General features: G+C 41.8%; 1 long non-coding RNA gene across 1 annotated transcript in view; it reads right to left on the bottom strand.

Annotated features, from left to right (window-relative positions):
• Nucleotides 1-2,752, bottom strand: part of LOC113963369 — a 29,207-nt gene extending 26,455 nt beyond the window's left edge. Inside the window, exon 1 of the long non-coding RNA XR_003532775.1 lies at nt 2,598-2,752. This is a non-coding gene — a long non-coding RNA (uncharacterized LOC113963369). The remainder of the gene's footprint in view (nt 1-2,597) is intronic.
• Between the last annotated feature and the right edge of the window lie 10,037 nt (nt 2,753-12,789).

Consider the following 12,789-nt stretch of genomic DNA (forward strand, 5'->3'; position numbering starts at 1 on the left):
CAGACAAGCCTTGTGGACACCCAGCCCATGGAGGCAGTACAATCAGGGCAGAAGGGAGCTCTGCTGCTCTCCTCCCACTGGTGCACAGCTACAGCCAACACTGCTTCCTTGGGAAAACTCCATGGTTGAGGTAATATATGATCTCTGAACTCCTTTGAAGCAGATGGTGAGTCTGGAGTCACAATTTCATGGACTTCTGTCCAGGTAGTTTTAGTTACCTCTTTACTGGGAAAAATGGGTGGAGGTAAACACCTTAATCGAGTTACTTTTATCAAGTCAAAATTACACATCTATAGACCACCAAGTCACCTATCACTGCTGCATGCAAGCAATACAAGTGACTTGAGCCTTACAGGGCCCCTTCAATATAGTGATTGTTTAGCAGTCCTGAATTACACTGTGGGAAGTGAAGGACCAGACAGGAAAGTGAAAGTTTTTGAAAGCCATTTTAAGCAAAACAGATTCCCTATAAATCCATTCTGCACTCTGGGTTAGTTCCCCAGGCCCTTGGTGTAATACTACTGTCTCTTCCTACCTGCCTTTTTCAGTGCAGGGCAAAAGTAAGCTTTTCCCTCTTGATCTCCACTGTTAAGCTCAGTAGAGATTAGGGACCACAACTCTTGCTTATGCAGGTGCAAGCCAGTGCAGTCACAGGGAAGTGACTTGGGTCTTGGCAGTGCTATGATTTGCTCCATTGTGCAAATGGGATCCCAGTGCACAGCAGGCTTCCCACTCCTTATTCAGTCAGTGGTTTGTCCTGGACTGACCTGGATATAGCAAGTGAGAAAAATACCAGATGAAACCTCATTTAATCCTTGATTCTCTTTTAACTACTAACCAAGCCACCTCTGTACAAGTATGATACATTGAGAGGATGTGGACAAATATATCTGTGCTGAGGAGTGGCAGAGGCTGCAGTCCGCATTTAGAAATGCTGAGCAGTGTGTTTTTCTAAGCTGGCTAATTAGTATGGGTTTGAAACTAACGGCTGTGTTTAACTGACAAGGCAATATGCCCTTCACCCATCCCTTGAGATGTCAGGAGAATTATTTCTTTTGAAAAGCATGCCTATTAACTAGTTCATCGCTATCCGCTTTGATCTTTTCAATATAATCCTTTCCCTCTGCACTTCATTTCTCCCTATGGAGGAAACCATGAAAGCAAATCATACTGATTTGCAAACAGCTCCTCCTCCTTTGCCTGCTGGGTTGCTTGGCTGGGTCTTCTCTGCCAGTGGTCTTGGTCTCACATGAGGAGATGGAGAAAATACAACACTATGATCACGAAGTGTTAGCACTTGTGCAGCCTCAAAAAGATGCTGTTAGAGAAACTGAACTGCTGCATATGCCTCTGTCCTTCTCCAGGGCAGCGAGGAGATCAGGAAGAGACAATGATTCAGCAAGTCACAATTTTCCTCCCAGGTTGTTCCACTGAGATCTGGATTAAAAGAAAAATTGGTGACCTGGCCTTTAAATGGAAAGGAGGATAGGGTTTTCTGACAAATTTCATTATGATCCAAGTACCATGCAACCCTACTGCAATATACACCCATACACCAAGATACTTGTTAATACCTGGTGAAAACAGAGCAGAATCTAAAAGTAAATAGTAGGAATGAAAAAAATGGAATATAGCAATAAATATGTACTGATATTTAGGGCCAAATCTTGCCCTCAATTTGAAGGGTTCTGTATAAAAATAGGAAATGCATGTGGATATCTGCAAGCGGATACACTGTTCATTATATTCAAGAATTGAGAAGTTAATTGCCAAATTGGCAAATGCTGCACTTCTCAGTCTCAGTACCAGTGGTGAATCTGGCTTTGCATAGGAGTCATGGGAGATTTTCAGTGCTTAGGTTGCCCTTGAGATACGAGGCATCATTTTGCAAGGTAAATGTTTATCTTTTGCATTTCCAGAAATATGCTTGAAGAGACTTTCTTCCCTCCCACGAGGGTCTATTTGGCACTTCAAGAGACTTGCTAGCTTTGCATTTCCAAATAGGGATGCCTCTATTTTGGCTACCACATTTGGGGAATGGGCTAACAGTAGCTGTATTCCAGGAGCGCTGAGTACTTCTCCACATTATTTACAGTATCTGCAAGATGCAGATATTTAGGACTTCATAAGGTCAAGCCACAAGGACATAAAACATCACAGCATGGAATTATAGTCCTATTTTGAGCCACCAACATTTTTGTTAATTTTTTTTCAAGCCAGCAATTGCCTGCAGTATCAAACCAAATTAAAAAAAAAAAAAAGAAGAAGAAGAAGCAGAAAAAGCGTAATGGAGTAAAAGAGGTTTGGCTGTGAATAACATTGCTATACATTGTGCACCAAAAGGAGATGACTTCAGGGACAAATGACCCTTGTGACAGACTTCCCCAAATCACAGGATGTCAATTTGTTTTTTGAAGGCACCTACTATGTATTGCAAAGGACTGATGTGAAAAATTGCATGCTGTCCCTAGACTAAATAAGTGTTGCTTTGTTTTCAACCTAGAAAAGACAGAAAGAAAGATGGAAAGAAAGGGAGGGAGAGAGAAAGCATGTCACAGATGACAGCATATTCTCAAAGGTCATGCCAGTGTCCTTACCTCAGCAAATGCTCTGGATTAACTTCATAATGAAATAATCCCGCTATCTGATACTGCCTGAGAAATAAACGGTGTTCTTTTAAAGTTCTTGCGCATTTCACAGCACTTCCCTCTGACACTGTAATAAAGTAGGTTGCAGCAAGTATCCTGCATGCCATGCCTCCAAATGTACCAGTTAATTACTGAGTCCTTTAAACCTACTAACAAGACAAGCCTTGTTCTTTCAACCTATTGCTTTTTGCCAAAAAAAAAAAAAAAAAAAAAAAAAAAAAAAAAAAGTCTGTTGGGCAAATAGATCTTTCCAGAGAAAACAGATTTGTTTCCAAATCAGTCAACTGTGCTGAACTGGAAAGGAAGAAATGTTATTTTTTCCAGGATGAAAGCAAAACAAGATCTCTCCCTGTTTACCCTGTCTCACCCATTTCTAAAGAAGGTCAGTTTAATTCCTTCATTCCTTTTCCTGCTGTCTTATTTATCCTGAAGTCCTCTAGTCTTTTTCAATTTCATTGGCAAAGCCCAGCCCAGTTGGTCCAACATAGGAGTGCACTATGCTATGCTCTTCCCTGCCATGTGAAGATGCTGAATAGAGCTGGGTGAACTGTAAACATCCAGACATTCTCCTTTCTTACTTGCTTTCCCATGCTTTTGAATAAAAACATAAATCTCAAGCACTTATTGTTGATTTAGTTTCCTTTTAGCATCTTATTCATTACAGATGCTCTGAAGACTGTAAAAACAATCACAAATTCAGACTGCATCACCCCTGTCTGTTGTGCCATGCTGAAATACAAACCCCTGTACCACAAGCATCTTTTAATACTAGTGCCTGGGACTGAGTTTGAAAGGAAGGAATGGCAATAGAAATAAAAGGCAACATAGTAAGCAGGAGAAAAGAGCTTTTCTACCCTCATAACAGGTAGCTTTTGATCTTTAACTCAGAAGGAGCCTAGGGCAACTCCTAAAGGGTGACTACACTTGAACTACAGTCAGTAGAGGCCATCACGTTTGCTTGTATCAGCCCAGCTAGCACACAAGGTGTATTTTGCATGCCATAGAGTCAAATGCATAAGTAGATGTACATTTCTTTAATAGCCATGGACTGTTAGAGAGGGTCATTAGATCAGTTAGTTTGATCTACTAGATGGCACCTTAACAAAAGAAAAGTGCATACTACTGAATTCTCCTGTAAGTGTTCTTAGTGTACTGGGTTAGTTACAGCTGCTTAACCTCTACTGTGGTCATGTACACTCCATTGACTTTGGAGCATCAGCATCAACAAAACAGCCTGAAGGGAGGTGTGTGCTACCTGCCAATATGCAGGTTTTAGAGTAAAAGGCTCCAACACATGATCAAGTACCCATGCCTTATCTACAGCCTCTTCCACCCTTGTATTACTCATTCCTGCCTCAGGTGCTGAGCATGCAGACTCTACAGCAGCTTCACTGGATGAAGGGAGCTGTGAAGTGATGACTCAGGCACCTTAACCTGACCAGGTGCCTGTGCCCTGAATGCGTCTGGGCAAGTCTAGAGGCAAAATGGGTTCACACAGTGCACACATCAAAGAAGCCGGGAGAGCCACCATGGCCAAAGGCTCTTTGTGAAGCTCTCCAGTGGTATGTTGAACCCACAGTTGAACTCAGTTCTCAACTTGGCTTCTACACAGCCCTGTTGTACCATGAAATGTGCTACTTTTAAAACCAGAAAACTATAGGATATGATATATGGCAGTCTCTACAGGATTCCACAGCTTTGCTAACAAAAGGAGCAGTAATTTCACATCTGTTATTGCAATTTCAGTTCAAGTGTCCACGTTAAGTGCAGCAGTCCTTGCAAAACAAACCAGCTCTCCTCCATGCCTCCCTTTGGTGACTAGTCAGATTTTATCCACTGTCTTGGAGCTGCCAGTGGATTCATTTCACCATGTTCTTCACTTGCCCAGACACTAGAAGATTAGTTATGCATTTTGTTCTTTTCTGCACAAGATGCAGACCTTTCAACACCCACCATCCCATCAGAAGTCCTTTCTGTGTTTCATTGTTTGTCCCTTTCAGAGGTGGTGCTTTCCTCCTGAAGGGAGAACCTTACAAGATGAGATCACCTGCTTATTTCCAGGGAAAATGTCAGCCCAGGCAGCAACGTACTCTTTCCCAGAGTTCTGCATTTCCCAAGGGGCAACACCTCTCTCAGGCAGAGGCACATCTGTTTCTACACCTCTCTGGCACATCACTTTCTATTAGAAGTAATTGCCTTGGTGGTACTTTCTCCAGACTGGATTCTGTGATGAGAACAACTGATCCCATAGCACCAAAGCCATTTAGAAAATGCTACCTACCTCATCTTAGCTCAGACACCCACTGCTGGGATATACAGATATACTGTACACACATACGTGAAAGTTGTCATGCTCCCATTGAAGTCAACAAGAGTTATCTGAGGGAGAAGATGGCATCTTGTTTTTATTTATAACCAGTGTTTATTCACTCAGCCTAGGTGCCCCTAAAATCTTTACACTGCCAACCCTTCTCTACATAGATCTAGTCCAGCCTGCATGAAAGCAGCATTTGCCAGCTGGTCAAGAAATTACACTGTGCAAATAATTACCCTAGAGGAGAATGGCCTTGGCAGCAACTACCTGAGTACTGGAGAAATGCTAGTAGTCAAAGGGCAAGGCTTTGGAGAGCACTACTATAAACTACCTGGTGGAACGTATTAGAGAAGACATTCAGCAAACGTAACTGAGACCTCTGATTCTCTGCCAGCTGTCAGGTTTGGAATTACAGCCATAACAATTAGCCATGATTACTTCCCAATGTTGTTAAGTACAGTGCAAAGATCACCAGTTAGAATAGTTTCTTTCTGTGATATCTAAGTGCATTGACAAAGAGGAGTATCAGATCTCAGGACTGAAGAGTAGAGATGCATTGGCAGGTGTGTTAAGGGAAGAGGAAGGAGGATCAATATTTACTGTTTATGCTAAGCAGATCTCCCTCCAGACACGCACTGGTGGTATCTGTTAAAACATTATTATTATATAGATAAATAAAGATAATTACCCTAAGTAGTGCCGTAGAGGTTTCAAAGTCATTATCATGACCATAGTAGTCCAGCCCGTTGCCCTGTAGCTTGACCTAGCCAACCATAAGCTATCCCCTTATCAAAAACATGAAGGAAAAATCAATTTTGTTGCATAAGCAAAAGGATTAAAGGTCAATAAATTATTGGGCTTTACCTAGAACTCATGTCTAGCATTAAAAGGCCACTGGTTTAGAGTCCTAAGATCTCATAGACAAAACTGATGAGCAAATGTCAGAATTGAAGACCTTCTGTACGAGCATCCTTGATGACAGGTAATCAAAAAAAATATTTCCAGCTGAGCTCCTTTGCAGATCATATCCAAGTCTGGGAGAGAGCACCTCTCTAGGCAGCTTGAGATACTGGTTACTAACTACTACATTAGTAATATCTGATAGCGTGCCCTATGCAAAAGTATTGTGATTTGAAGCAGGATTAAACAAAATATTCCAAGTTCACTACACTTGAATTTTGTATTTCAGGTTTACACTTTCAGTGACTATAGGATGAGGGCTATTTACTCTGAAAGGATTGGATAATGCCACCACAATCGGTCTTTTCCCTCTTCATTTATGTACTCCCATACTCCTACCTATATCCTCAAAGCTTTCCTGAAGACTTCAGAAAGTGGAATGAAGATAGGGTTTGTGTGAAGAGATGAATCAGTTCAGCAGACCATGTTGGAAGACTTGCTTATCCTTGTTGACATCAAAACCTGGTGTAAGGTCAAAGCATTCCCCTAAAGATGTCATGACTCCAGTCATGCCTAGTTTGCAGAGTCTGAAGTTGAGATGTTTGAGCCTAGGCTATTGCGGTCTGCAAAAACAGTCGATGCACACAGAATTACTGTTTTTAAGACCCAGCCAAATAACATACCATCAGTAAATAATTAAAAGCCTTTTTGAGTAACTTGGCTGCTGGACACCTGCTATCCAAGAGGTGTGACATGGAGCTGTTCAGTTACAAATGATCATGGGAGGCAAAATCATTGTTTGCCTCCCCTGACAGAACAGATGTTACTCTTACAGTCAGACTTTGCTTAAATGCTTAGGGAAAGAGCATTTCTGCCAGATCAAATGAATGCCCATGGAAACCAACCATGGCAGGAATTAGTTTAGTTAAACATTTGAACTAATCCTCTCTGAAATTCTTTTGGCACTGTTTATTCAGCTGTAATTGTTTCATGAACACACAACAGTTTAAACAGGGCCTTAGAACCTGGGTCAAGCCTATACAGTTCATTTGATACAATTTAATTTGACCACTTGAGAGACATAAACATTCTTAATATGTAAATTAAAGGTGTCTCAAGAAAGCATTCAGCTTTTCACTAAATGTTGTTAAAAAGTAGACAGAAACCAAACAGAGGACTGTTATACAGAGTTGGTAACCTGATATTCTGCTATCATTACCACAAAGCTCTTTTTCACAGTAAAAACATCTTAGACTTGAGATTCCAGAAAGAGGTGATTTTTTTTTTATATGACAGACTAGATGCTTTAGTCTTCCATAATTAATGGAAGAAAAATCTTGCTAAATTTGTGTAAGTTACACAAGATTCGGAGTTATACTACTCCCTTACAGAATACAACCCTGTAAGTTACTGTTCCCAGTGTTGCTAAGAATTGTGTAGTAGTGTAAGGTTAGCAAATATACAGCAGACTGTTTGATTTTCTGTCTTCTCTGGAGACAGAAGAAATCAGTGGATAAAAAAAAATTACCCTTAAATATTCTCTTAGCTCCAGCAGGAACCTTTTAACTCTACATCAAGGCAAAGACCCATGTTTTCATTAAACTTTATTAAAGAAAAATACTACAAAGTCTTCTCTGATGCTTTATTGTCCACGAAGAACAAGTGTTCTGTGACTGCCCAGCAGAGTTTGTCATAATGGAGGTGTGGGCATGCACAGCTTAGGGCAGAAACTTTGTGCACAAACTAGGAGGTACAGAACCACCTTCACAAGGATAACATTGCCTTCAGTTTCCTGATTTCCTCTTGGTTTGTCTCTGCTAACCAATGGAGCTGGAGAGATACATCTGCCCCTGAAAATCCCAAGCACCTACAAAGTGGGGGTGCCAAAAAGTACTGACATTTATAGGGTATAATGTCACTGGTGGGCCAGCCTCACAGAGAGTTCTGCATCTGCTGAAGAGAAACATCTTGGAGGGCAGGAAAGCTTAATGCAGCAAAATGCACCTAGTACCTTAGGCAAGTTTAGGTCTGGGAAAAGTGTGACATAAACACATGTAAAGGGTGTTTCAACCTAAGGCAAATTGCTTCCAGAATTCCCAAAAGTACCTGATTAGTGGGATATCTAAGGGCAATTAGACTACTGGCTTAAATGCCTCAGCACGGACTGAAAGACAGGATGAATCTTGGTTCCAGAGTCCACAAAAACGCCTAGGTAAGCCAGTGGTTACCATTTTGATTTATTACGCAAAGAAGAAGAAAAAAAGGAAAAACAGGAAAGAAGAATAATCTGCCTTCTGAGCTACTTAAAATAAAAGTGAAGGGACATTTGTCAGTCAGACATTTGAAGAGTAAACTCAGCATAATGCTGAGAACTAAGAGAAAAAAAAGTTAAAAAAAAATTGCCTGTGTTCATCCATTTCGCTGCTGTCCTCTTCTTAAGAACCTTTTCTTGCCTGCTCTAGAATGACTTGGGATTTACAATATGCTACCAATAAACACTAGACAAGTGACAGCAGTGCAGTTTTTCCGCAAAAAGATGACTGTGGAGATGCTCCAACACAGTCCAGACTTCCTAGAAGCTCATCTAAACAAACACATAATGACAACTAAATCTTGATATAGCACTTCTCATCTTCATATTTTCTTTTCCTCTAGATCTGGCCAGGTGGATTTCTATCCCTTGGGAAGCCAGGCAAAGGGAAAATGTGCACATCTCTGCTTTGGCCAAGGGAAGAGCAGCACTGAAGTCCTTCAAGATACAGGGTGGACACAGAGATGGACCTCAGGGAGCTGCAGAATATATGAAGGTTGACTCTGAGGGTCTGGGACAGCCAAGGTTAGACAGGGTAAGGTAGAAAGAGCAGGAAGTGAATGGAAGAAAAAAGTTACAGAGGTTTGGGAGGCGGTGGTGCAGCAAAGGTAAGATTGAGCAAAAAGTCTGAGATAAATGCTGAAGACGTTGGGAAGGGTAGATGGGGATGAGAATGGTAGGTCAGGAAGTTGCAGGCTGTGGCTGGCACTAGAGGAGAAGGAAGAAGAAAGCAAAGTACTCCAGGCTTTCAGAGGAAGGGGGCTGAGGACAAAGAAATCAAAGGGTAGATTTCTCCTCCCCCAGCTTTGACAGGAATTATTCTTATGAGCAGAACAACATGAATGCATAGGGTCTCTCTATTCTTTCCAAACCCATGACAAAAGATACCCACCTACAACCTCTTTTTACCAGTGTGTTAATAATACTTTAAGTCTCAAAGGACTTCTAGGAAAGCAATACTATTGCTGGCCTATGGGAACAACAAGACTATATAGAGGTATTTATCACTTCTTCAGGGTAGACCTGCTCTACAGGCACGTCTGCAGGGAATACGTGCTTGCTGCTGTGTTAACTGCAAACTCAGCAGCAAAAGTATAGAGCTCAGTTCAGGCAGTAAAAACTCAAATGAGAGCTTGAGCAACTGGAACACCTTGCAGCACAGAGACAGAGGGGGTCTCATTCTTTAAACATGGACTTGTAATGCCATTTCAGATCCCTAATACTACCCAAGAGGTCTGGGCAGCCTAACATATACTACAGAGGTCTTACATGCAACATCTCCCTTTGGAAGAAATTGGTGGAATCCATACAGGATGAGTTTTGGTGCCTCAACTAGCACTAGAGGCCTCTGCATGAGTAAGTTGTCCTCTTTCTATAAGATTACATCTCTACAGCTAAAAAAAAGAAAGCAAGGACTGCTGCCAAGGCCAAGCAGCACATACTGACTCCTTCCCGTACTGCTTAGGTCTTCCACTCTCCAGTCTAGGCTTCTGGGTCTTGGATCTCATCTGAAGACCATGTGGTGTTCCTGTGACCCTGAGAGAGAAGTGCTTCTTTCTGCTTGTTGTCTTTTTCACTCAGAAGCGTGTGAGATACCCTAGTGGTTTTGCCTCAGCTCACCTACAGGATGTTTTTACAGAATGCCCGCAAACACACATTGCATGCCTGGAAGTATGCTGTTAGAGCATGAGAATGAGGACAAAAATCCTGGGCACGGTGGAGGGTTGATTTGGGTAGAGGGAGCCAAACCTGGAACATTCTCATCTATCCTGCATTTGGGAGGGTTCCACAGGATTGTTTTCAGAGCAATATGTATCTGAGATCACCATGTGCATGACCATTGGTCAGCTGATTCAGACCACCACTGGCATCAGATGACATTTCAGGTTTGAAGTGAATCACTGCCATTGCTGTCCAGTTTTCTTTCTGCAGTCAGCCTCACTAAACAAACCCTCAGTTGTTTAGCTAGTTGGGTAGCAAAAACATAAAAAAGGAAAGAAAAAGTAGTTGCTTAAGAGCTACTGCTTTTTGAGGGCTTGGGTTTTCGACTGCTTTTGCTGATCAGCAAAACCTACTAAGCAGAACCAGACGGCTATGACCTCTGTGCACTGTTGATGGTTTGAGTTGGAACGTGTTACCTCGGCGGACATAACCCAGCCGTGAGAACAAGCCTCGCCGCCCTGCAAACCCTGCCGAGCCTGCGTTTTAGCGCTTAATGTGGTTCTTGGCCTGCTGTCATTTTGGCAGCACTTCAACTGCAGACCTCAATTTAATGCAATTATTAAATATAAGACGAATACCATGTAGGATACTGTCATCAAATCCTAGGCTACAGGTCCAGATCTCAAGATCTGATGTTGCCAGTCCCCAGTCCCCATGCTCAGAGAGTCAATCTCACCCCAGTGATGTTTGTCCAACTTATTCTTAAAACGTCCAGCCACAGAAGGAGCTCTGTAGGTCCCAGGCCCACAACCATGACACAGTGAGCCGCATTGCCCCTGTGCTCATGAAGTGATGCTCTGGAAATCAGGAGGACTAGATATTGCTTCCCAATTCTCTTGATGATCTATTTGGTGACCCTTATCGACTTCCCAAACTTATGAAAGGAAAAATGATGATATTGACTTTACCTGACAAATCACTTGTATGAAAAGCATTTTTGATAAAGATTTACAGACTAAAAGGTTCCTAAGATTATTATCAACTAATAGTGTTAACAATTTTAAATAATCACTTTTATTAAAATCAGATAACCCATTTTATTATCCTTGGAACACAAAGCTTCATCTAGTTAATTAATTAATTTTTTTTCTTTTGAGGAGGGAAAAATTTAGGGGACTGGTCCCCTTTCCTTGACTTTTATAAGAAAAAGAAGAATAACTTTCAGCTGCAAGTGCTGGATGGTGAGGGAAGCAAATTTAAGCTTTTTAGTGTATCATTTTTATCCCGTCCGTATAGGACTTCGGCAGGAAAGCAAATGGCTCCTTCTCATAATCGGTTTACTTAATTCCCTCACTGATGGACGGATTGTAGCAAACCGTCTCCAGGTAAGAACCAATGAGCATGGTGGGAGCACAGGGTCATCATACACACAGTCCTTTGCCTTTCAGACCTGGAAGCTTTTCGTGGCCCTAGGGATTTTAAAGGTGTTTTTAGAAGGAAGGCTTCAAATGCATTCCTGACTCCTTTTTTTGAAAGCAAACCACAATTACATGGGGAAAGTATAGTGAAGGTATTTGACTGCCAGGCACCGCAGGGAATATCAGCAGGAACACTTGTGTTTGTGTGGTTTTGGTTATTTAATCTGGAATGTCCTTTGACTCAACTACCCTGTCGTCCTCTCTCCCAGCACACACAGAGGAATGGGGCTCTTGGGGGACTTCCATTACCCACAAGCAACAATTTTGCATCTGACATATATGAGGAGTAGGAACAGGACTGCAGCAATAAATAAATACCAACATGATTAAAAATAAATGTATGAAGCATTATTAATGATACTCTGGAGAGAATGGAAGTGTAGTATGCCAGAAACACCATCAGGAACTGAATGGATATCAAGGGCTATGTAGCCTGATGTTAAGGTAGCAGAAGGGGACAAAGCAGTGATTTACTGTGTAAACAGCAACATCTGAACCTGCAGCTGAATAGTTTGGGTTTGATTAGTGGATTTGTTTTTGAACTGGCAGGTCAGATCAGACTCAGGTCTATGCAGGTAACTTACCTCTGTCGACTGGAACTGCCATGTTTTGCCTTTTTTGCAATATTCAGCACACCCCCTGCCCTCCTTCTATCATGTTTTCTATACTCACAGCTCTTGCAGAAGTTTTGACAACTTACAGCCCATATGTCCTTGCTTCGAAGGTGTTTCTGTGAAGACAGCTGGATTGTCTGGATGCCCAGCGAAGCAGTCTATTATGCAAGTAGGAGACTGAGAGTTTGGTGATACAGGGGGCTCTCTTTCCAGCATTTTATCCCATTTTTTCCACCGATATATTTGAAATGCAACCACCACATATGCAGTACTTTACCCCAGTGAGCTATTATCTGACAGCTCCTGTTCTGAGCACTCATGCAACTGTGTGTAGATGGAGAAGGAAACAAGTCATTTGCATACAGAGCAAATATTTTGTCATCACCTGCTGTTCATCCTAACAAGATTTTGCCAGACTCATTAGAATGATTCCACGCTTCTTAATACCCACTGGGATTGCTTTATTATTTAATGGAGTCAACAGTTGGCATATGCTACAGTGTCTTTATATTCAGGTCTCTTGAAACCTCTGAAGGCAGCTAAACAAAGGCAGTGAATAACCAATTTTGTTTCCCTCTTTCTCCCAGGATGTCTTAACGCTGACACCAGTGACTTGTAAGCATAATGGTTAAAGAGATCTCTTTATCATCCTACTCCCATCAGAGTCTAAAGGCAGTAGGAATCTCTTCACTAGGGACTGGCTTGTCTCTGCATGGCTGAAAGCAAGGACCCTGAGGGTACCTGCTCTCTACAGAGGACTCCTGGGGATTTCTCCTTTTCTACTTTCCCTGCTGAATTTAAAAATCTTGTTTCTAAATTCAGTGGTGGTGGCTTTTTCTCCAGTGTTACTCTACCAAAAAGC

This window comes from Neopelma chrysocephalum, unplaced genomic scaffold, assembly GCF_003984885.1.
Source record: "Neopelma chrysocephalum unplaced genomic scaffold, ASM398488v2 Primary Assembly neopelma1_25, whole genome shotgun sequence".
Classification (NCBI taxonomy): Eukaryota; Metazoa; Chordata; class Aves; order Passeriformes; family Pipridae; genus Neopelma; species Neopelma chrysocephalum.